The 24,837-nt window shown below is 34.4% G+C and overlaps 1 protein-coding gene and 1 long non-coding RNA gene across 9 annotated transcripts in view; one reads left to right on the forward strand and one right to left on the reverse strand.

Moving 5' to 3' along the window:
* Positions 1–24,837, forward strand: part of LOC116151933 (uncharacterized) — a 241,062-nt gene that overhangs the window by 152,747 nt on the left and 63,478 nt on the right. The window contains exons 6-7 of one of the 5 annotated variants that reach the window (XR_004135521.2): positions 2,774–2,841; positions 6,275–6,567. The exons of 3 other annotated variants lie outside the window; for them this stretch is intronic. This is a non-coding gene — a long non-coding RNA (uncharacterized LOC116151933). Of the gene's footprint in view, positions 1–2,773; positions 2,842–6,274; positions 6,568–24,837 lie in introns of those variants that run through there. One more of the 5 variants, XR_004135518.2, reaches the window with a different exon arrangement.
* The window catches only part of SSBP2 (single stranded DNA binding protein 2), a 248,251-nt gene that overhangs the window by 127,627 nt on the left and 95,787 nt on the right, over positions 1–24,837 (reverse strand). The gene's annotated exons all lie outside the window — the stretch shown is intronic.

A 24,837-nucleotide genomic window follows, 5' to 3' on the forward strand; every position in this document is an offset into this window, starting at 1 on the left:
TCAATTCTAACAATATTACAAATGAAAAATGCCTCAGAGAAAAATGTGAGCTCAGTTTTAAAGTAATCATGATAATTCATCTAATTAAAAATAAACTTTTATACTTTCCTTTCTAAATCTTCTACTTCAATGAAAGTGACTAATTATATCAAGTTTTTAAAAGTTATAAATGTTTTTAATTTTAAAGGTTGCAAGAAATAGCAAATCATCAATTTGGAAAAATCAGCTACAAGTCTCTATGCATAGTATCACACCAGATATTTAATGAAAAGAGCATTCTCACATCATTACGATGGCCCAGTACATATTACTTTCCAAAGGATATGAATTCATGAGTTTCCAGAAAAATACTGAATAACCAATTAACCTGAAAATAAATCTGGGTAACTCTAGGAATGTTCTGAGTTTATAGTAACATTTTAGATCCTCAGGGACAAGTATTGAGGAATAAATCTGTTTTGTTTCTAATGCCAGTGAATTCCTTTGTGGCAACTTTTAAACCCCAGGAATTATCCCATTTGGAGGCTATAATTCTCTTATAAGATGTGCTTTCCAATTAAAGACCACATCCAGGAAGGCATGTCAGTAAACATTATGGCTCCATGGATAAATCCTGGGGGAGGATTTAAATGGTCATTAAGAAAGTAACTTATTTACATTAGATTTACAAACTTTCAAATAAATTCTAGCAATAAAAGAATGGCCCATTGGTGTCAAGAATATAGCAAAGGCTTTAGGTGAACAATAGATCAATGTATTTTGTTGCTGAAGAGTAATTTTAGAGATCATATAAGAGGTAAATAGGAAAGCCTTCATTTTATAGAGGTAGAGTGGCTTGTCCAAAAGACAGCCGTAACTGGAAACTGGACTTTGGCACTACTTTTTTTAATTTGCCTCATCTCTAGCAAGTCCAAAACACTATATTATCAAGACCATGCCATCTCCACAGACTATGTGACTTACCTGGTTTTTAGGATAAGGAGGCAATATATATACTGCTATCATCGCTTCACCTCTGTGACCTGGTAGCCCAAACCTATGTCCCCAGGCATAGGGAATGAGAAGAAGAGTCATAATGACAGCCTCTTTCTCCTACTTCCCAACAAATCTGTAGTGCCACAAAAGGTCACTCATTTAATTATTAAAGTTTGAGGACAAGTATAGTTTGCTACTTCACGGACATCTACCTGATGTACGTGCAACTGGCTGGCTGAGCAGCCAAAGGGACTCCTTTGCTCATCATCCTGACAGATGTAAACAAATGTATTGGAAGCTATTATTAAGATTACCAAAAGATTCTTTTCAAAAGCATTCTTTTAAATGTTTAACATTTCATTACCTTTACAAGATTCTACTTAGATCAAACATTTTGCAATGCCTGCGATGCTTCAGTTCCCATCTGGAATGTGAAGGCACACTCCCTGAGACACCACAGCATCTGGGGGCAAACGGGCTCTTTCAAATTTACAGCCTCCAAAGGTAAACATGCTAATGCCACAATCCACAAACTTGCACCACGGGATACCTTAAATATGTGAAGGAAACACAGGAGAACTCAACAAATGTTGAATATCGTGTGGACTACAAATTCATGCTAGCTCACAGTTTTGACATTAGATCACATGAAAATCAATGTGAAATAGGAAATGGAGCTGGTGGTGGCCGATCTGATTCCAAGATTTGAGAAGTTGTACAGTGCCCAATAGGTGCTCAAATACTACAAGTCAATGTGATTATTTTAAAATAAAATATCTTTTTTATTCAATTTATGTGTATTTTAAAATGGCTATTAAATTGTTAGATCACGCACAAGTGAACTTATTTACGAAACAGAGACAGACTCACAGATGTAGAAAACAAACTTATGGTTACCAGGGGGGAAAAGGGGTGGGAAAGGATAAAGTGGGAGTTTAACATCTGCAGATACTAACTAATATATGTGCAATAGATAAAAAACAAGTTTCTGCTGTATGGCACAGGGAACTATATTCAATATCTTGTAACCTATAATGAAAAAGAATATGAAAAGGAATATGTGTATGTATATGTATGACTGAAACATTATGCTGTACACCAGAAACTGACACAACATTGTAAACTGACTATACTTCAATTTAAAAAATAAATCGTTAGATCACGGATACTTACATTCTTAATAAACAAAACTATTAGGGTTTTGTTTGTGCCATGGATGCCCCATGAAAAAATACTAAGATACTAAGCGCTCTGTGAACTGAGACAGTTTGAGAAACTCTGCTAATGTAGAAGTGAGATACATATACACTGAATGGCTTGAAGGTTATATAAAAACTCAATAATAAATTGAAAAGACTAGACTCCCTAGTCATAAACACAGATATGCCCCAAATCGTAAATCACAGAGTCACTATTATCATGTTTTTAGCTAGCTGTCATGTGTACTTTATTACATAGAGCACTGACAAGTTAAGACTGTGGTTTCTAGAGTTCAGCAGCCTTAGGTTCAAAACGTAACTTTGTCATACATTAACTGTGCACCTTGGCCTTTAAACCTCAGGTTCCTAATCTGTAGTAATGGAAACAATAATGGTACCTACTTTATAGTACGTACTATAATGGTTAAATGAAATAATGCATGAAAACTGTATGTGGCAGATAAGTGCTCAGTACAATACTAGTTATCACCATTATTAAAATATACTCATTGGAGAATTTCAATTCCAGAATAACAAACCAATCCTACTGTAAGTATGTCTTAAAATGTTAAACAGAATTTTTAAAATAATTTTTTAAGGAACCAGAGGCTCACAGGTAGTAAAGAACTCTGGAGTCATGACTAGGAAAAGATACCAGCTCAGAGAGGTAAGTCTGGCATTTGAGGGTAATTTTGTGCTCAAAGCTTTTGTCAATGTCAAAAGCATGGCTAAAAAAGGGAACAGAAGTTTTAATAAACTTACAGCGCTGAGGCATAAAAATTAGCATTCAAAGCCCACCAAGGAGAATATAAAGCCTCATATGAGTTGGGACTTCAAAGGGTTATACACCTTTGGAGTAAGTATGAATCTAGAATCAGACTTCACTCACAGAAGATATTTATTACCAGCAGATCCACACAAAGTATGATAACTGAACTAACTGAAGTTTATTCTTCAGGCAGAAAGAATGTTTCAAAGAGAAAGCTCAGAGATACAGAAAGGAATGTTTTCCGTAAAAGTAGTGACAATCAATATCTCTCATATAAAATACATATACAATTAAAATACACAACAGCATTTAAGTTGGGGGAGGGGGTTGTTAAATGTATTAAAGTAGAAGATTCTTTCACAGCCCAGGAAGTGCTAATAGTACTACTTTTAATCATACTTTAATAGATCTAAGATGGATAGTGTAGCCTCTTGGGTAACCATGAAAAAAAACCAAAAAAGACTTAAATATTACAAGCTAATGATGAGAGGAAGAGGGAATGCCATAATAAAGTATGAGATAAGTACCACAATGATCTCATTTTTATCAACATGGAAGCTGAAGCAGAGAGAGGCTATTAACACGATCACACACCTCATAGAGAGGCTAGGATCGGAGCCTAGGCTCCAGAGTGTGTGCTTTTACCACCCACGAGAAGCCCTTGACTGGGACTAAGGTGGACTCTACCATGAACCAGATGTCTAACCTCACCAAGACATTTCATACTTCTACATCCCCTTCCTAATACGGAGAAATGAAAAAAATTTATCAAGTACTACCTAAAGTCTCTTTTAATTTTTAAAATCCTGATTTTTAGTAGCAAAGCTTTATTATATAATTATATCCTCAACCCTAGATAAATTACATAAACACTAGGCCTCTTCACATAGTTTATGTTTCCTGATTTCTGAACAACGTAACTCAACTAATATTACTGTAAGAGTAAAGGAAGAAAAACTATTAATAAATTAAAGACATATTTTTCTGCAATATTTTTCTGGACAATCATTATAAAGGCACTTGTATTTTCCACTAAAAAGGTTGTTCTTGTTTTTGGTAATTCCTAACAGTCATCTCTAGTTTTCCCCCAAAGTCTCTTCTCCTCTTAAAAAACTATAGAAATTTTCAATTGAACACATGTTTATGTAGCTGAAGACCAAATTTCCCAGCCTCTTGTAGCTACATATGGCATATGACTAAGTTCTGACCAATGAGATCTGAGAATAAGGGCTGTGTACAACTTCCAGGTCGTTCCTTTCAAAGGAAGGGCTGTGCCCTCTTCTTCCCCTTCTTTCCTCTTTTGACCTGACTGGGATTGAGTGACACTGGACCACCAGATGGACACTGTGTGTTGAAGCTGGCACAGCAACAAGGAAAGGGAAGCTTAATTCTCTGATATGCGTGGGGCCATCATATCAGCCCAGACATCTGTATGAGTGAAAAATCACTTCTGTCTTACTGCGGATCTCTTAATTTCAGCCACTGACCACAAATCCTAACTAAATTACAACTAGAAAGCACATCATGAAGTGATTTGTGTTTTCACACACAAAGCTATAATTAGGGACTATGTTCCTACCCCTAGTCTTAATTTCAAGATAAATATTGTCAACAATACAATAAAAGGGCAAAATAAAACAAGTATCACTATTAAATTCCCTTACAATATAAAGTCATAACATGGTACTATAAGAAGACATGCAAATGTGCTATGCACATTGGTTATGTAAGGACTAGATATCTCCTGCATGTAAACATTAAAATACATGTACCACAGCTATATATGGGGTATCATAAATGTGACCTAAAATTAACAAGCCAGCTATAATCTGGCTGAACATTTAATTAATAACTTTGCTTGCTCCCTTGGAACTTAATTAAAGGAGGTTTTGCATGTTTTTCTGTTTTTGTAATGACGTAGAGTCCCTTGTTTTCTTAAAAACCAGTCCAGGGCAGCTTAAGCTATAAACTTCTTCTCTCAAATAGTTTCCTAAATGTAATCATGTTATTGATCAGATAGCTGAACTTTGTAAAAGTATCCTGAAATTCTTCTGTACCACTTTTTAGTTTGGTTGGCATTTGATGACAAACTTGATGTGCTATGGGTAATTAATGCAGGATACTAACCAGGGTTCTAAATTAACCAGCATTAAATCTAAGTACCTGGGTCCACATTGATTCATGTGTTTCTAATGAACACCTGAAGAAAGTGTTTTAAATAAGATTTAATCTTCTCAGAATTTACCAAGAGGAACTAAGCTCTGTGGGTACTGCATGTACAGAATTATTTGTCATACACTCAAAGCAGTGGCTTAACCCCCAATCACAGAACTCTACACACCAGACTGGAAAAAGAAAATCTTTAAGGTACAGAGGCAAAGTCCTAGACGTGGTCTTATATGATTCCCTTCTTGAGCCATACACTATAGGTTCCACCCAAGTCTAGATGTCTAGATGCACAATGACTTTAGGAACGCCTCACCTCAAACTTACCCATTTATATGAATCCACTTTGCAATGTGTTACTTTCTTTTCTGCTTTTACTGTAAGTCTGGAGGTTCTCTCATCTTTCATCTATCTCTGAGGCTTGGCATTTGTGCAGAAGAAACACTTGTCTCTGCTGAGTAAGGAGAAACATCCCTCTTCTATTGGAGCTACATTAGTTAGCAGGGTATTCAGTTTCCCAATGTTATACTGTCATGCTAATAAACTAATCTGAGCTCCCTTCTTGTATTGCTTAAGGTTGAATATTTTCACTGACTAACTGGCCCTAAGAAAACTACCTTTCTTTTGTACCATAAATCTTTTGTTTTTAGATACATTTATCAAATCAATTATGATATATTCATATGCCTTCAAGAGAAAATTTTTCAATGTTTGAGGATTACTTAAAAGTTATAAATTATTTATAAAAGAAATAAAATATAATTTCTTCAAAAGAAAAATTACCTTGTATAACAAAAACACTATGATATTTATTTTTAAGTGACTCTGAAATCACACCCAAATAGTGGCCACAAGGGACAAGCTTATAGATAAAATAAGAATTTGTAACCAATCAAGACCCTATGGGGCATTCCCAGGACAGAATCTCCCACTCCCATGTCCTCCACGTGCCTTTGTGTATAGAAAAATTAGCCTCCTAGGCCTTCCCCAAATTCCAAAGAATAAATTTAATTAGAGAAGTGAGAAAATAAAGAAAAAAAAAGGAAAACATTCAAGCAAATTAAAATAATAATAGTTCAGACATTAAACAAAGTCAGGGAGCTTTAATTTCTCCTCAAAGACTACAGATAACATTCTAAGCCATGCCCTTTGAGCTGTTTTACAGATACTGAAACCTTCATCAGGCGAAAAGAAGTTAACTGTATGCTACCCACAAGCACATAGATCCCAGACGGACTGGAACCAGAAGTTTGATGATATTGACTCCCAATTACCTGACCACCAACCAATAAGAAGAATGTCCACGAGCTGATCATGCACCCCACAACCTCCCTCCCTCATCCTGTCCTTAAAAACCTTTCCCTGCAAGTCACTGGGGACCCTGGACCTTTTGAGCACTAGCTACCTGGACTCCTTGCTTGGCGCCTGCAATAAATGCTACACTTCCCTTCACCACAACCCTGTGTCAATAGATTCGCTTTATTGTGCACAGGCAAGTGGACCCAAGTTTGGATCAGTAACAAACTAAGAAGAATAAATTTAAAATATCCTATGTAGTAGCTTACAAATAGAGTAAGAAAAGCATAAGAACAAAAAATTAGAAAGAAAGCAAAATTATTTGTCTTTAAACCAATGAAACACATTTTTATTTTTCCCATTTAAAAATTTTAATTTCCACATAACTTATTAAGCCAAAAAATTTAATAGTAACCCTATATAAATTATTACATCCTTTTCTCCACCTCTCTTGCTTCATGTTGAGATTAACTTTTAAAGTGCAGTACAAGTACTTACTAAAAAAATAGTAGAAGTTTTAGTTACAGCAATAGCTGAAGCAGCAGCTATCATTAAGAGCTTATGATATACCAGACTGTATAAAGTTGAATGAATTACCATATTTACACCTCTGTTAGACACATATTATTATTAGCCCTATTTAACTAGAGAAAAAAAAATATTTAGCAGAATTAAGTAACTTACTCAAGATGAGACAGCTTGTAAATGGTTCAAAGGGGACTAAACCCAGGCAGAGAGACAAACAGCACACTTAACAGACTTTTCAAAATATATTAAGAGCATGTCATAATTCTGTAACTACTCATTTAGATTCAAATTTTCCTTTAATTAGCAATTACACGTGTATAGACTAAATAATTGGTCAAAGATATCACATTGTGACTACTTCCAAATAAGAATTAGAGGATGCTTGAATTACAGAGCTTCAAGAGTCCCACACTGACAGCAGTTTCATGAGGTACTCTCTGCTCGCTGTCCTCTCCTGCCACTTCAAAATCCCAAAGAACATCAGAGCTTGGTAAGGATCAGAGTGCTATTACAAAGACCACGCTGACCTATTACGCTAATTCAAAAATAAATTTTGCTTATTATAAAGAGTTGCCACGTAATTGAGTTTAAATTATTTCTAGAATTTAAGAAATGCATACAATTAAAGAGAAAAAAGGAAAGGGCCAAAGATAAAAAGTACTGAAAGAACAAAAAGCAGTGATAGGGAAAGAAAGATGAGTCAGTAAGAACGAATGCAAAAACGGAAAAGTAAAGAAAACGGATAAAGAGAAAAGGAGAGTATTCGATAATGAGAAAGATTACAAGAAGTAAATTACAAAGATAAACTACAAATTTACAAAAGTCTATTGCACAAATAAAGGTAAATCATAAAAAAGTAGGCTGATAGCAAAAATGAGAAATGAAAGATGAGAAAAATCTGTGTCTATGACCATTCTTTTCTTTCAAGCATCTACTAACTATAAATCTCTTTATTATTTTTTTTCTAGGCTTCTGTTCCAGCTATTCAGACACAGTGCTTCGTAGGTCAGGGAAACACTAATGAGACACCCTAATCCCTTACTCACAGTCTTGTTCTCCTTTAACATTTTTTTCTTTTTTAAGTACATAATCTAAAATTCAACAGCCTAAATGGTTATGTGAAATACTAAAGAGTATTTTACTTTATTCCTTTTTTTACATTAAATGTATTCTTTCTTAATATACCATTAATCACTTTATACCACTCTTCTGCAATGTAACATTAGGAAGCATACTTCTTTTCAAAGTTAAATATATTGCTTATAATAGGAAACATTGGATGCTCTTTCCAATCTGCCAATAATATATTTTTCAAAATGAAACTGAAGTCAAAAAATATGATGGTCTCCCATCTGGTCCTTTTCTGGGCTAACTCTCATTTATGTAAGTACCTCCATATAGCCTAAATCTGGAATTTATTGCTTAAGAACAATGCTTTAACCCTGAGTATGTAACATAAACCCAAATTCCACCAAAAAGAAACCTTATTTCACAGAATCAAAAGAATATGTGATGACATTACAGCTTATTTAGACACATCACTGTTGCTTCCTCTAATGCAGATGAAAATCTGATTATAAATTAAATCTTTCTTTATAAGAATATTCACAAATCCAAATCCACTTATTTACAAGTAGATAAATGTATTTATAAATTAACTTCTGAGTGGTTTGAAAATATGTCCAAGGAACCTAACGGGAAACAAACAGAAATAAAATGCAACTACCTATGGGAAAAACCCTCCATTTTATACATGTCCAAGAACAGCCATTCAGTCAAACTAGCTGCCAAGAGTGCTTGACTATCGTCTTAAGTCATCAGGGATTGTTGTAACACAAAATCAAAATGGTAATGACTTTTCTGTCATTGCAGTCTGGTCTGAATACCAACCACTTCAGCTTTGAAAAATTGAGGGGTAATTTTAATATACCAAGAGATGTACTACATAATGAAAATGGAATCTATTTAAATAATCAGCTATGTAACTTGTCAACAGATGCCTATGTTAAAAAACAAAACAAAATGAACTCTAGTCATTAATGCTCTCAGAAAAAAAAATGCCAGAAAAAAATTAATTTACAACTACCTATTACCATAAAATCTTCAAAAACAACTAACTTATACTTTTCTCATATATGATCTACTCACCCAGCTTAGGCAGGAAGAAGCAGATATAAAGGGACAGTCAAGGAATAACACTGTGATCTGGGATGCACTTCCTGTCACCATTTTTTGGCAAATGATAGACCCCAAAGCAATGACAATCTGCTCTGATATTGCCTCTCTGTCATATCATACTCCCCTAAAAAAGTATCTCAATGGAAAAATGGGGCCAATCAATCAACTTTGGTGTAATAAATTTGTTCCCAATCCTAACATACAAAAATAACCTTTTAAAAAAACCAATGTATCAGCACAAAGTAAATAAGAGGCAGGCTGAATGAATTTAAAACATTGATACATGTTTATACACATGTATGTATATATGTCATACTTGAATTGAAGTTTGCTTTTTAAAGATCAGGAAATGAGCCTTGAAGAGGTTCAACATAGTGCTTATGGTACATAATCACATAGTATTTAATGGCAGAACATGGATATAAAACTAGATCTATCCATCTGCCTGACTCCAAAGACACTGCTTGCTTTTGGTCGTTATATGACAGACTTCCATTTAAAGTAGGTACAGCAAAATGATTAATCATTCCATATTATTAAATGTTTATATGAAATGCACTAGGCATTATGCTAGGCACTGAAAGTTTACAACTACATAGTATTAGCAAATTATACCAATAATTAAAATTTATATTGTTAATAGTCAAAGTGGGAGAATGATCTCCAAGTACTAATGTCCAATGGATCAACTGGAGAAGTAAGACTAATGCTTGAGAGGGACTGGGGAGTCATACTAATACGAATGATAGAATGAATTATGAGGACGAAAGAGAAAAACTTGCATAGTGGCAGTTCTGAGTGCTAAGGTGTAAGAAGGGGACTGACAAAGGAAGAAAAGAGATACTACATTATATTACATTAAAGGATGGTTTAAAGAATGCTTACTTCATTACGTTTTTAATTTTAATCTTAGCTGCTTCTGTCCTCATCCACTGTAGAAATAGGAGTGAAAATATTCCGGTTTTAAAAGCTATGGTTTCTATGATATAGTTTCAAAGAGCTGACAGTTAAAAAAAACCAGCACCTGGCCCCTCAGTGCACATACACACACGCACACGCACATTATATAATCACATAAAGGCTTTCACAATAAGGAAAGGAAGCCTTCAAACAGCCCCTAGACACTACCTTGTGAATAGTTTTGCCAGTTCCTGTCCTGATCAACTACCAGCAACAGTTTTCAAATTAATTAAAACATATGGTCATTAAATTCACAACAAGAATGCATTACAAATAGACATACTTTATACCATAGATGTATTCATAAGAAGTTGCCAGTAAGTATCATTTTTAAATTTAAGAGATGCTTTATCTTAATTTGGCAGTAACTCAATTTAATTTTCAGTTTATCTGCCCTATAGCCCCTCAGTTAAGGAGTCAATGTTCTATAAATAATATTTAATGAATTAAGGAAGCTTACTATCTCAATAGGCATTACAAAAAGGTTCTATAAAACAAACAAATGAGTACATCTTGGTGTCCACTTTGAAATTTTGAATTGTAAGGAGAGAATGGTAAGAGGTTGGGTGAAGAGGCTTTTCTATAGGGAAAAAAACCCCTTCTGTATTTCTATTAAATTATGGCCCCTATGATGTATGATATTGAAGCAGAACTATAGAATTAACATTTTTGTCAGAGAAATCTAACTGTACAGCAATTAGACAAAATTTACAATTTGAGTGAAAAAGGAGGTTGCACTAGCAGGCGAAGAAACAGTCAGTGATAAGTTCTCAAGAGGGAAGAACCTCTATGAAGTCATACTCTCCACACTGCTCAGGTGGGCAGTGAAAGACCAGGGGTCACGTTAACTCCAAATTCTACTCAAGCTCATGAACATTTACCTACTGAGCAAGGCCTGCATGGAAGGCAGATAAACAAGGCGACAACTCAACCAAAAGACAGTCAATGCAAAATCAACATCCATACTGGTTTTCTGTAATAGTTCCAATGTCGGACTATAAATCTGAGTTTCTGGTTGGGCAAAGAGCATCATGTGTCTAGTTTCTCAATCCTGTATGTTCATATCTCCACATTTTGTTTTTCTGCCTTGTAATGGAATTATTGTATAACCCTGGCAAACAGGTATCTGGCAAAAGAGACAGATATCTTATTACAGATGATACTACTACTACTACTGCTACTACTACTACTGCCATCACCACCACCACTACTATTGATATCTTACTGCAGTCTCAGATGTAGGACCCTACATCAAGTATATACCTGCCCAATGTCAAGGTATTTATGAGGTAAAACATTTAAACTAGAATTCTCCTAAAAGAAAAAAATCTCACCTTTAGGTGAAAAGAAAAAGCGCTTTGTGAATAGAAGGCAAGGACATACAGTGACACCATATGTTAATACCAAATATTAATTTTATTGTGCCCAGCTTCTGGTTCCGCCATTATCTCAGTACCCTATTTTTTAAAGTATAAATGATTAAAGATAATCTTCAATATAGTTAAGTTCACAATGAAGGTCTTTAGACCATTTAATATCTCAGATCTGGAAATAAAGGAAAAGAATATAGACCAAGTACAGAATATTCTACTTTTCTACCTAGAGCACCAAGTAACCCAGAAGAAAGTTAAGTGAAAGCACAGATTTTATGGGTCAAATATACAGTCCACTACTCTGGTTCTAAGCAGTATGTTAACAGTCTGGTACCTGATAGGCACTTGATGGCTAATTCAAACATAGCATGTATTGCCTGGGTCTATAAGGGACAGAGAAAAAATGATTATTGGGTGAGGTGTGCTGCAAATGAGATGAAGAGTACCCACGGGTCAGCAACTTGAAGCTGGAGGTAACCATGAACATATAATCCCTGAGGATACGTAGCAATACTAAAGAGGCCACAGGATGGATAGGAGGCTTGAGCTGACACTGGGGTTAAATGTAAAATGAAAGTGTATGACTATATGATCTGAAAAGTCACTTTTAGCTCTAAAAGTCTGTTACTTCATACCTTACAATCTTTGTGGAAGCAGTACCATGTTAACAGGAACCTTCAGAGCCAAGAAGAAAAATCCAGTAAGAACAAGAGTGACTCTACTAAGTTGAAAAGTTCAATTTCAGCCTTTTAAAAATAGTAGAGAAAAATGATGACTTTTCCCCATAGAAGAGGGGAAAATGTTTCTGCTGAGAGAATCTATCACTTACAGCTACTTGTTGCCTAAAATTGAGCACAGTATGATGTTATTTTAAAAGCATATAAGTACAGGAGATATATTTTGTACACAAAGCTAAGGACAATCTTGTTCTCATGTGGAGTCTCTGTGCCTGTCTCCTCAATATTTTCCATTTGGTTGGCTCTTTTTAAGCAAAGATTCATAAGGAAAAATGCAATCGAAAACAGAAGGTCAAATAATTGCTTCAAAAATAAATACCTTGATTAAACTTTATACTAGCTTTAAATTCTAAGTAAGTTTTAACTCAGAAATTTAGAGTTAAAGCTTACTAAATTAAAAATATACAAATGTTTTTATCAGCAGTAATCAAGTTCTATCTCAGCTAAAGCCATCTGATTTTCCCCAGTTCTTCAAAGGGCTTCTTAAACTGAGCCTCAAAGTAAATAGCTTTTCCCTTGGAGTATAAGCTCAGTTTGCTTAAGCATCAGGTTAAAGCTCTGGTTGTTTTGTCTAAGAAAATCCATGTTCACAAGACAAAGGTATCCCTCTCTGTTGGGGGTTGAGGATTTATGAGCTGTTATTATTTTTTCTTTCATAAACTTAAAAAAATACAGAAAATAGAATAGTTAACAAAATTGTTTTATTTTGAGGAATTTATACTTTAAAAAAATTTATGGTGCAAAAGGTGAGATTTTTTCCATTTTACTCATTAAAAAAAACCTAACTAGTTCAATATGCATTCTCACAAATTCACAAAAAGAAAACATTCTTTTGAAAACAGTTTATATTGAACCTACCGTATAATGTACTCAATTTTTGTACTAGACTTCTGTTACAGTATGATTTTCTTTATAACATGAATTTCTCATTTACAGAAGATATATAAATGACACAAATGAAAAGAAAAATTTTGTAATTATTATTGAAACTTGATGGTAAATACATATGATCAAATAGATTACTATCCTCTTTTAACATATAGATATTTCAAAATAGAAACAACAAAGGAACTATTCTGAAAACTACATCAAACCCATAAATGGTGCTACCACATGTATGTTTCTCCTTCATTTTAAAAAGTAGACATTTTGACACATTTCCCATCTGAAATGTGGCTTCCCATAGCTGTCCACCTAGTTTTAGAATGTACTAGCTTACTGGTGATCGAAATAAAAACTCTTACTAAGGAACAGCTTCTTGGCCTTTAAACAGAACATGGCATTTTTATTCATATTTACCTATTAAATACCCATGCCATTCTAGAAATTTCCATCCATAGTTATTTTCTAGCTCTTCTTATTTCAAACCCATCTTCTCCAAATGCAGTTTTCCATCTAACTAATGTTAATAAACCAGATGCAAAACCTAATATTTGCTATTCTTGAATTTTTAACATAACTGTATCACACCAGCCTCTATGATCAAAAACTAGCTTCAAACAGGTGAATTATGGTTACCCAATGTAACACTGATATGTTCTTTAATAAACTTGAACAGTGTTTCTACACACATCATAAATCTGGAGAGAGAGAATAAATCAGCCAATTACTGCCCTATTCATTAATAGCTAGGTGGTTCTTTTAGTGATTGGTATATACTCAAATAGTTGGTCTAAAATTTTTAATGTTTCATCTAGCTGTTTACCAAGAGCTTTGTTGTTTTAGAGGCAATGATTAGTTAGTTGAATTTCTAATAGTTCTTCTAATACATCTTATATTTGAAAGAGTTAATTTTTCACATTAAGACAAGTGTTTATACATAATTATAACATGCAAGGCAGCTTTAGGCTAGGCACTCGGCACTCATGAAATATTTTCCACCTCTTATTAGAACAAAGAAAGAATTTTTATTATATAGTTTTGCTATCCTGGACTTGACAACCCTTTTAAATTCTATCTTAACCTTTAAAAATACTGCAAAGAAACAAAGTACAAAGGATTCAGTCTTATAAATGTTGCTTTCCAAATAATTGTATCGTATGCCAAAGGAAAACAGGAAACAAAGGCCAAATAAGGAAACTATATGGTACGAGGAAGCAGGAAAATCCAAACCAGCACGTATGTAAATGCTAGGGTCCTACACCATAAAATAGGGGAACTATAATATTTAGCTGCAAGAGGAACTTCTGGTATAAATATTCAGGGAGGTGGCAGAATAGATGAGAGCAAACTGAGGAAGATACATAATATTGTGCAGATATTCCATACATAATAAGCACTTAGGATGAGACAGTTATAATTTTGGTAAACAGTGGCCATAATTACTTTCACAAAGCTTTTTCATGTATCATCTTACTTAATCTTCAAAACAACCCTATGGGTTAAATAGTTTACAACTGGGAAACAACAAAGAGAAATGCATATAATATTTATACCTCATATAAACTTTTAAATAAGAAAAGTAGGTCTTCCTAGAAAGTTTTAGAATCTACAAAAGCAGGAAATATATGAATCAGGCATCTGTGTCTCAATAGGACTGATGCAAAAAGTGACTGAGTTTACATTTGCTTCAGAGTAATAATATACATTTATCTCTCCCCTCAAACCCACCCCATCTTCAGTCTTCCCTTAGCCATGCTAACCTGTTTCCCTAGCATATCCTTTGTCCTTTTTTTCATTTTCTTACACACCCCATCTTCAGTTCAATTCCAGTTTCTTCCTTAAAGGCATCTCCAATGAATTCAATCTACTCTAATTTCTTTCTTCTCTGCATCCTGCATATTAAAAAAAATCCTAAATCTACATCTTATTCTAAAATTTCATTTTCAAATCAGTTGTTTGAAACTGGGAACGAAGTTTTATGTAAGAAAACTTGTTATAAAATTCCCGAGTGTATCCAAAAAGCCTTTTAAATTCATAGTAGAAATACTATTTGAGGTGAAAAGTAATAGAAAATTGTTTTATAATGTTATAATAGCTTTAACAAGTGCTAGTGTTTGTTTAATTAGCAGACCATGAGGAAACATAACCAGAGTTCTGTATTGATCTGAACAGAGTTTTTGGATGCTTTCGGGGAGGACCTTCAAAGTCGAATAGCAGTGTGCAAAAAAGAGTTAACGTCACAGACTTGAGGTTGCAATCCTTAGAAAGGCCTGCTAAGCTGCAAGACTGGTCTTTGGCTGACCTACAGGAACTTTGATTTTCGGAGGGTTCTCATCATTCACAAAATGATAGTTCACTAGGCCTAAACTGTTTGCACAAACAATACAGTCTATACTGAACACCAGTTTTCATTCTAGGAGAGAGAGTCTACTTGACCAGCCCCCAGTAAAAGTAGGCACTGGGTCTCACATAAGCTTCCCTGGTGGAGGTTTCACACTTTTTCTTCCGGTTTTATTGAAACATAACTGACATATAGCACTTTACAAAGTTAAGGTGTACAGTATAATGATATGACATCATGAAATGATTACCACAGTAAGTTTAGTGAATATCATCATCTCATATGGAAACATAATTAAAGAAATAGAAAAAAACCCTTTTTTTTTGTAATGAGTACTCTTAGTATTTACTCTCTTAACAATGTTCATAGATAACATATAGCAGTGGTAATTATATTTATCCTGTTGTACATTACATCCCTAGTACCTATTTATCTTATAACTGGAATTTTGTGCCTTTTGATTACCTGCATCTAATTCCTCTCCCCCCTACCCACTATGTCTGGTAACCACAAATCTGATCTCTTTTTCTATGAGTTTTTTTTTGAGGTATAATTGATCGACAACACCATGTAAGTTCCTGTTACACAACATAGTGATTTGATATTTCTATACATTTCAAAATGATCACCACAATAAGTCTAGTTACAATAGTCACCATACAAAAATATTACATACTTATGTATTCTCCACACTGCACATTTCATACCTGTGATTGATTTATTTTGTAACTAGAGTTTGTATCTCTTCATCTCCCTCACCTGTCTTTCCTCCCCCACACTCCCCTGCTTTCTGGCAACCACCTGTCTGTCCTCTTTATCTATATCTGTTTCTGTTTTGTTACATTTGATCATTTGTTTTGGTTTTTAGATTCCACATGTAAGTAAAATCATACAGTATTTGTCCTTCTCTGACTAATTTCACTTAGCATGATACCTTCCAGGTCCAATCATGTTACAAATGGTAAGATTTAATTCTTTTTTATGGATTAGTAATAGTCCATTGTACACATACACATCTTTATCCATTCATCTTTTGATAGACACTTAGGTTATTTCATATCTTAGCTATTGTAAATAATGCTGCAGTGAACACAGGGGTACATACATCTTTTGGAATTAGTATTTTTGTTTTCTTCAGATAAATACCTAGGAGTGGAATTGCTGGATTATATGGTTAACGGAAGTTCTATTTTTAACATTTGTTATCACAAATAGTTGCTGGAGGGATTTAGTGCATCTTGTATAACTCTACTGAGAGGCGACTCTCAGAAGCTTGCATCTGGTTTCCTCCAACCCACCCTGCTCCCCACTGAACCTTCTCCCTTTTCTTCCAGCCTTCTCCAGCTTGCCTTTTTTGCTTCATAAACGTTTGCTGTAATAAATCACAGCAGTGAGTATGACTATATGCTGAGCTCTATGAATCTTTCTAGCAAATCACTGAATTTTAAGGTGGTCTTAGTATGGTAACCGGACATAGGCTGTTACTATGTTTTGTCTCATTTCCATTAAACATATGAATATTTCATCCTTAAAACAAATAAACTAGTAACTGTATTCTGATTCTTCTCATTTCTGATTAGGGTTGTTTGAGGTTCTTTGCATATAAACAGATTTTACCATAATAACTAGACCATATTTAGAAAAGCAGAAAAGTTAAATAGGATGTCAATGCGTACATGTAAGGAAAAAACCTCCTGCCTGAAATAGAATAAACTAAGATGGGAAAGGGGTCCAGAGTAAAGAGAGGAAAGGAAGGCTGGAACATAACATTCCTATGAAGAAGGAAGAAAGTGGTAGATGGAGACATCAAGTCCAGTCATCCTCTGTCCTTGCCACCATGTTGGTGCAGAACACCTTGATGGCTAAGACCCAAAGAGGAACCATAATTGATATCTAAAGTACAGGTGGATAAGTACTTAGTAAATACTTGTTCATCATGCTCAACTTTCTCAGAAAATAGTTATGGAGTCACCACATTTTCAAAAAATTGTTAATAAATGAGATATTCTTTTCAAAGAAAAGTTTTTTTTTTTTTTGAAAAAAACACTGACAAGATGCCTGGGAACTTTACAACAACTTACTAGAAACAAAAAAAGAAATGAAGGCATATCAAAAAAATCAGAACTTCAAAAATACAAATAGTAGCTAATAAACTTTTACATGGGCAACTAATAAAGTAAAAAAAAAAAGATCTTTAAAAGGTAGAAAGACATATTTTGAGATAAGAAAATTGTGACCACAAAAGAAAAACACGGAAGTCTATGAAGCAGAACATGAGAGGTTCAAATTAGAAGTTAGATAAATCAAAAAAAAAAAAAAAATTCAAGCTCTTGCCAAGAGTCTTTAAACCAATAATAAAAAGTTCTTTAAATAAATCAAAAACAGGAAGTCAGATAGATTATAGCTGGTCCACTTTATCTTGGTAAAAATAAATGCACTCATGGGTGAAAGTATACTGAGAAAGGTAATAATAAAATCACAATTTGTATAGAGTTTTTCATTTTTCAGAGGTCATTTATACACAATTTGACTCTTGCAGCAACTCTGTAAGAGGAACAATGGTCTTAAAATCCTCTTTTAAAGGTGAAAAAAAAGATGTTCAGCTAGATGAGTGATTAATTCTAGACGAATTAACTAATAAAAGAAGAGCTTACACCAGAACCCATATTTTTCTACTCCTTAAAAATGGGATTTCCTTTCCCCACCAATTTCAAACCGTCTCTCTCATAATTTGCCTTAGAGATGTGTCTGGGGTGGGGAGGAAAGTGCTGAAAAGAATTACCAGGCTCTAGACAGAAATTTAAGAAGAGTTTATCAGAAAGAAAATCAAAGCAGGAACTGTGGACCTTTCAGATCAAATGTGTAACCCAGTATGTATCATGAACAACGGAGCTGAACAGTGATTATATACTGAGCGACACACTCATATGTTTTCCACATAGGATGTAGAAACCTGGAAACAGCATCATTTCCAGCCTTATAACAAAAAAAGGCCATTAATCTACAAAATTACAAATTTTCTTGAACCCATCAGAGAACTCATCTCCATACAGACACCTCCAAGGAGAAACAGGATGTGGACACCTGATAACCTGAAGCAGATGCCAGATGGAATACAAGCTGGTAAGAACTCAGCTGAAATTTCCAACAAATTGCTAAAGGCTGAGTGTGAGTCAGCATGAGAATGCAGAATCCTTGGGAGCCAGAAACATCAGGGAATGCTCATCTAGTTACAGACTCTTCTCCACACATACCTCGCAAGGTGCTCACAAGAAAATAGGGGGAAAGCAAGAAACTGGAGAGACACTCCCTCATGTAGCAGGCCTGCAGGAGAGGAAAAGCAGCTACTGTGAAAAAAGAACAAAGTTCCACCTAGTCCTCTCTCTCCTAAGAAACAACAAAAAACCTATAGTCCTCAGGGCACAGGCCAAGACCCAATTTAGCTGAGGAAAACAACAGGAAAAAACTCTCCATCCCTGGAGGGGGAAGGGTGGAAAAACATCCTGAACCAAGACTACCTGGGACCCCTTATCACTGGGATAGGACACGATTACTCAGAATGGGACAGCCTTGAGACCCAGGGAAACAACCCCTGCCTAACACTGAGGCTGAATCAGAACACCAGAGAATGCCATCCAGTGTCCTGTACCACTAGGCTGGAAAGCATCAATTAACAAGCAAAGCAGTCAACTTCTAGGGGAGTGCCAGATAGTAAAGAGACCCTTTTTAAGGCAAGGTCAGTAAATACAGTTTTAATTAAAGGAGTAAAATAAAAAAGAATGGGTTGAGATGATCTGTCTTTTTAAAAATAAAAGAAGATGTAGATTAGATGTTAGAAATAAGATAAATCACACATAACAATTTTAGATATTTCTATCTGTGGATCACAAATAATGCTTATCATACACTGAAGTTCTACAAAGTTAAAGAGCCTGCATATATCTGAATTAGAAAATACAGCTCACACTGATGTTCATAATACTTCTGGCACTGTTATAAATAATTCAGAATGACAGGAAAAGACTGTAAGGAAGAGCTGAGCATATGAGAGAAACAGGAAAAAGGGAAGAAGAAACCAGAAATAATTTGGTAATCAAAAATTTAAAAAGGAAAAATACTAAATTCCTTACAAATTATTTGGCCTATTTTTCTTACCATAGCAACAAAATAGTACAGTGGAACAGATATGGAAGTAGCACAGAAAGGCAATGCTTTCCTTTAGGAATGCTTTCTTTATAGCTCTTCATATTTGGTTACCTTTGACTGAATATGTTGAACAACAGAGAATAAAAATATCACTCTTTGGGGTATACATTTTAAAAATATAAAAGCAAAATCATTACACTATTGCCCAGTCTATCTATACAACTGACCACACACAAATGCAGCATTTATATCAGTGTTTTAAACCATCTCTGGACAGCAGCGAAAAATAGTAAGCTGAATTAAAGTAAATTTTATTGATTAATAGAAGTTGATTTCAATAACAGATAAATTCTGAATTTGAAAAAAATCAACCATTATATATTTCTAAGTTGAGGCTTTTGTTGGTAATTTCTATAGATGCAATTTAATAAAATGATCTTATGTATAATATATATTCATGTTTTCAAAGGGTATTCACATTTATAATGTGAGCTAATGCTGTAATAGAAATCAATTTGGCACGTAGAAACAGAGTAGGGAGGCAGATGTGGTTAAAAAAGAGCAACAGGAGGAATCCTGGTCGTGTACCTTGACTGTGGTGGTGGATACATGAATCCACACATGATAAAAATCACACAAAACTGCACACACACACACACACGTGCGCACAAGTAAAACTGAATTAGATTGGTGGATTCTATCAAGATGCTGGAACCAAGAGGCTAGAGGACAGCACCCAAAACACAGAGAAGTCTCCCAGTAAGTAGTACTGGGCCCTGATCAAGGTACTGGTTACATGTGTTCTGCTGGATGTCAAGCCGAGTTATTGTACTAGGGTTTTCCAAGATGTTACCATCAGAGGAAACTAAGTAAAGGGTACATGCATCATTATTATGATTATTATTATTTCTTACAACTCTGTATTATTTCTTACAACTGCGTGTGAATCTATAGTTATCTCAAAACAGAAAGTTAAATTTAAAAAACTCAATCTGGCGCAATCCACCCTATTTTCACAGCAGTTCACAACCCAACCCAAGATATATTCATTCCCTTTCCCACAATCCCAAATCTCCTCATAATTACACCATTAGTTCAAAGTCCAGTATCTAATCATCTATATCAGGTCAAGATGCAATCGATGTGAGTACAACTCCTCTCAATATGAAGGTCCGTGAACTAAAGAACAAGTTACCCAGCTCCCACACATGCAAAATACCTAGTTTTCCAGGACACGATAATCACAATAGATATTTCTATTCAGAAAGGTGTGGGTAAAAGCTAGGAAGCATGTAAATGACACTGGTCTACAATAATTCTAGCATCCAGCAGGGCACATGGAACCAGTACCCTGATCAGGCTCCAGCCCCACTCAGTGGGTGTATTTCTCTGTGTTCTGGGTTCTGCCCTCTAGCCTCTTGGTTCCACCATCTGAGTTATATTTCCTTTTCCATAAACAAGAAGCCCATGTTTGTAACTGAAAACTTTTCTTAGCTTTTTTCCTGCCTACAGAAGTTCATGGATCCAAAAGTCTCTTCATTTTGTGTTGTTTCAGTACAAGTCCAGGATGATTTAATTCTTTTTAAAACTTTAGAGGTTTCTTCTGTATCAATCACAGATCTCTGTGAAATCTCTCTGTGAGGCTGCTGTGGGACAAAGCCCTTCAGTTCTTAGGAGCCCTTTTGTTTAACAGAGCAGAACTAGGAGGCATGCCCTTAAGATACTTGGAAGGCTTCTTATGTGTCTTAGTGTCCATAAAGACCACCTCAAGTGTTTCCGAATCTTAAAAGTTTTATAGTTATATCTTAGTCTCATTTTTGCCTGAAGACCACATTTTCCTAACTTCACTCTGGATTTGATTTTTTTCTGAGGCCCTTTCTTACTTTGAGAACCCTTTGCAGGCTGGAAAAACTGACCTTTTCCCTTTATATTTCCTCCAAACTCTGGTCGAAAACAAGAATTCCTTCTTTTGCTCATCTCCATCCATTCATATTTTATGAGACATAGTTAAAAGAAACAGTTGGCAGTACTTTAGCCATTCTGTCTGGAAATCTCCTTTGCCAGATCTGTCAGTTCACTCAGTACTTTTTCTATTTTCCATGCTACCCTGGGTAATAGTTTTGCTACCACTAGATAATAAAGGTCTTATTTCCAGCTTCAAATAATATTGTCATTCACTTACTGTACTTTCAAGCCCTTACCAACCATCACCAAGAACCCCTTCCAGGTTTCATGAAGTCTTCGCCCACCAGCTGGTCCCATGTACTTTGAGCTTTTGTTACAGCAGCACCCTACTTCCAGCTAAAATTCTGTTCTGACTATCTATTGCTGTATAACAACCAAACTTATTAGCAGAGAAAAATAACAACCCTTTTATTTTGCTCGTGGGTTCTGTAGTTCAGGACTTTGGACAGTGAATAGCAGAAATGGCTATCTCTTCTGACTCCATGATCTTTGGACCTCAGTTGTGAATACCCAAACAGCTAAAATTAAACTCTATTAGCTAAATGTCTGTCATAAATAAACATGATACATTAACTTGCATAAGCTTGCTTATATTTTTAATAAGCAGGATAAGTTCAATTTGGCCACAAGGCTACCATGATTTCAATTTCAGGTAAAATGGCAACAAAGGCCTTAAAAAGTAAATGTTTTGATTATAATACAAAATAAATCTTAACTGCTTTAAAATTTAAATGTTTCATTCAGCTAGGCACTGATGATCAGATCTTTTTAATGACATCATTGACCATGTAAAGTGATATACAATGAATATGAAAATATTATCTGAGGAACCTAATAGCAATTCCTCCAAGCTTTCAATATGATAAAAATTTACTTTTAATATTCTGGAACAGTTTAATTAAAAAACTTTTTTTTCTCTACTTGAAATGAAGTAAGGAGATATCAAGAACTCATGAGTTAACAGCACAATTTACAATAGCCAAGATATTGAAAGCAGCTGAAATGTCTGGATAAAACAGATGACTGGATAAAGAAGTTGTGGTGTGTATGTGTGTGTGTATATATATATATGGGACAAATCTAATTGTACGTGTGTGTGTGTGTGTGTGTGTGTATATACACACACACACAAAAACATATACAATAGAATACTACTCAGCCATAAAAAATAAAATGTCATTTGCAGCAACATGAATGGACCTGAAGATCATCATACTAAGTGAAATAAGTCAGAAAGAGAAAGAAAAATACAATATAGCACTTATATGTGGAATCTGAAAAAAAGACACAAATGAACTTATTTACAAAACAGAGACAGACTCACAGACATAAAAAACAAACTCATGGTTACCAGTTGGGGGAAAGGAGATGGGGAGTGATAAAATAGGAGTTTGGGATTTATAAATACTACCTACTATATATAAAACAGATAAACAACAAGATCCTACTGTGTAGCACAGGGAACTAAATCAATCCCCTGTAATGGCCTATAATGAAAATGGATATGAAAAGGAATATATATATATTTACAAATGAATCACTATGCTGTACACCAGAAATTAACGCAACATTGTAAATCAACTATACTTCAATAAAAAAAGAACTCATGAGATAAGAATTTAAAGTATTTTTTAATAAATCTGATTAATGTTTACTTGCATGTTTAAATTGAAGAGTTATTTTTTTTCATTAAAATGCTAGTTTAATATATAAATTAATCTCTGGCTTTCAGAACTTTCCTAAATATCAAGGTCTTATTTCTGATTCCCACTCTTTCTCTAATTGTTCATTATACAGAACTAAATCTTTAAAAATTAATTTTATTTAGTCAAATTTATATTTCTTATTCATTATTTTAAAAGCTGATCCTCAGGAAGATTCATTCAAGAAAAGTCCTTCTTTCTAAATAAAAATTACGAAAATAAAAGCCCTGAACTGAATTACAGTTTACCCTCCTGAATTGGTTTTAACTCTAATTCAATTCATTGACACCCGGCCCCACCACCAACAGAGGGACGGTTCTTATATTCTTACTCTTGGTAGCACCACTACAGTAAATTAGGTACATATCTACTAACATTACTTAAGGAAAAAACATGCACAATTTTTTCTCTACAAATATTTAATGACAAGCTCTATTATTCATTCTTTAGGTTTCTAATTAACTTCCATTATTCGTTAATATAAATAAATAAGGCTTTATAGAATTTACAGTTCAACTAAAAAAACCCCTAAATTTCCTTTTCTTAAATAAAAATTAATCAAACCCAATCCCCTAAGCCCCTCCCTTTATTGCCAGTGTAGCCTCCTGATATGAGGAAGGAAAGTATCAGCTGCTGCTGTTTGTTCCTGGCAGGTACTACCAGCTCATGAAAACTACATATATATATATATATATATATATATATATATATATATATATATATATATATATATTTAAATTACAAAAAACTACATATAATTCTTGCTTCTTAAACTTCCTAAAATAAGGGAAAAAATCCTGCTGGCTCTTTCTTATTTCAAAAAAAATTACTGAGACAATTTTTTCTGTTTCAATTCAATCTTGCTATTATTACTTAATCTCCATAAAATTTTTTTTAAAAAGAAGAAGGGGAGGAATGAAAGGATATTATTTTAACCAAATAGTCAATGAAAAGCATATCAGGTAGAGGACTGACAGGCAATCTCATATTTTATTCTATTGTATTACTGAGGTATCGTTGATGTACAATATTATATAAGTTACAGGTGCACAACTCATCCACAAAAAAAGGATGAAATTTTGCCATTTGCAACAATATAGATAGACTTAGAGGGTATTATGCTAAGTGAAATAAGTCAGACAGAGAAAGACAAACACTGTGTGATATCACTCATATGTCAAATCTAAAAAATAAGACAATCTCCTATTTTTAAATCAATAAGGTGGACATTTTACTAAGGTCGAAGTAGTTAGGAAAGTCCTCACTAAAGAGGCAGAATTTGACTTGTACCCTGAATGACAGGAGACCTTGCAAGTGCAGAAGCAGGGAATTATAAGAGGAAAGCCTACCTTTTCCCAGTGATGGAAACTGTTTAGGTTGATTACTGTTTAAAAGAACTTAAATTCAGAAAAGGAGGCTGAGAGTTTATTCAGAGAACATATGGGAAATCGATCTGAGCAGGCAAGTCCCTGAGCAAGGGCACCAATCATTTTTGTTCTAGAAATGAATGTCTCTCAGGTAAGACAGAGGAATTCAACAGACGATCCAACTGGCTGCACAACTCTGACACAGGAAAACGTAAGAGCCAGGGAAAAGCAACCAAAGGGATTTAGTAATAA

The sequence above is a fragment of the Camelus dromedarius genome, chromosome 3, assembly GCF_036321535.1.
Source record: "Camelus dromedarius isolate mCamDro1 chromosome 3, mCamDro1.pat, whole genome shotgun sequence".
NCBI lineage: Eukaryota > Metazoa > Chordata > Mammalia > Artiodactyla > Camelidae > Camelus > Camelus dromedarius.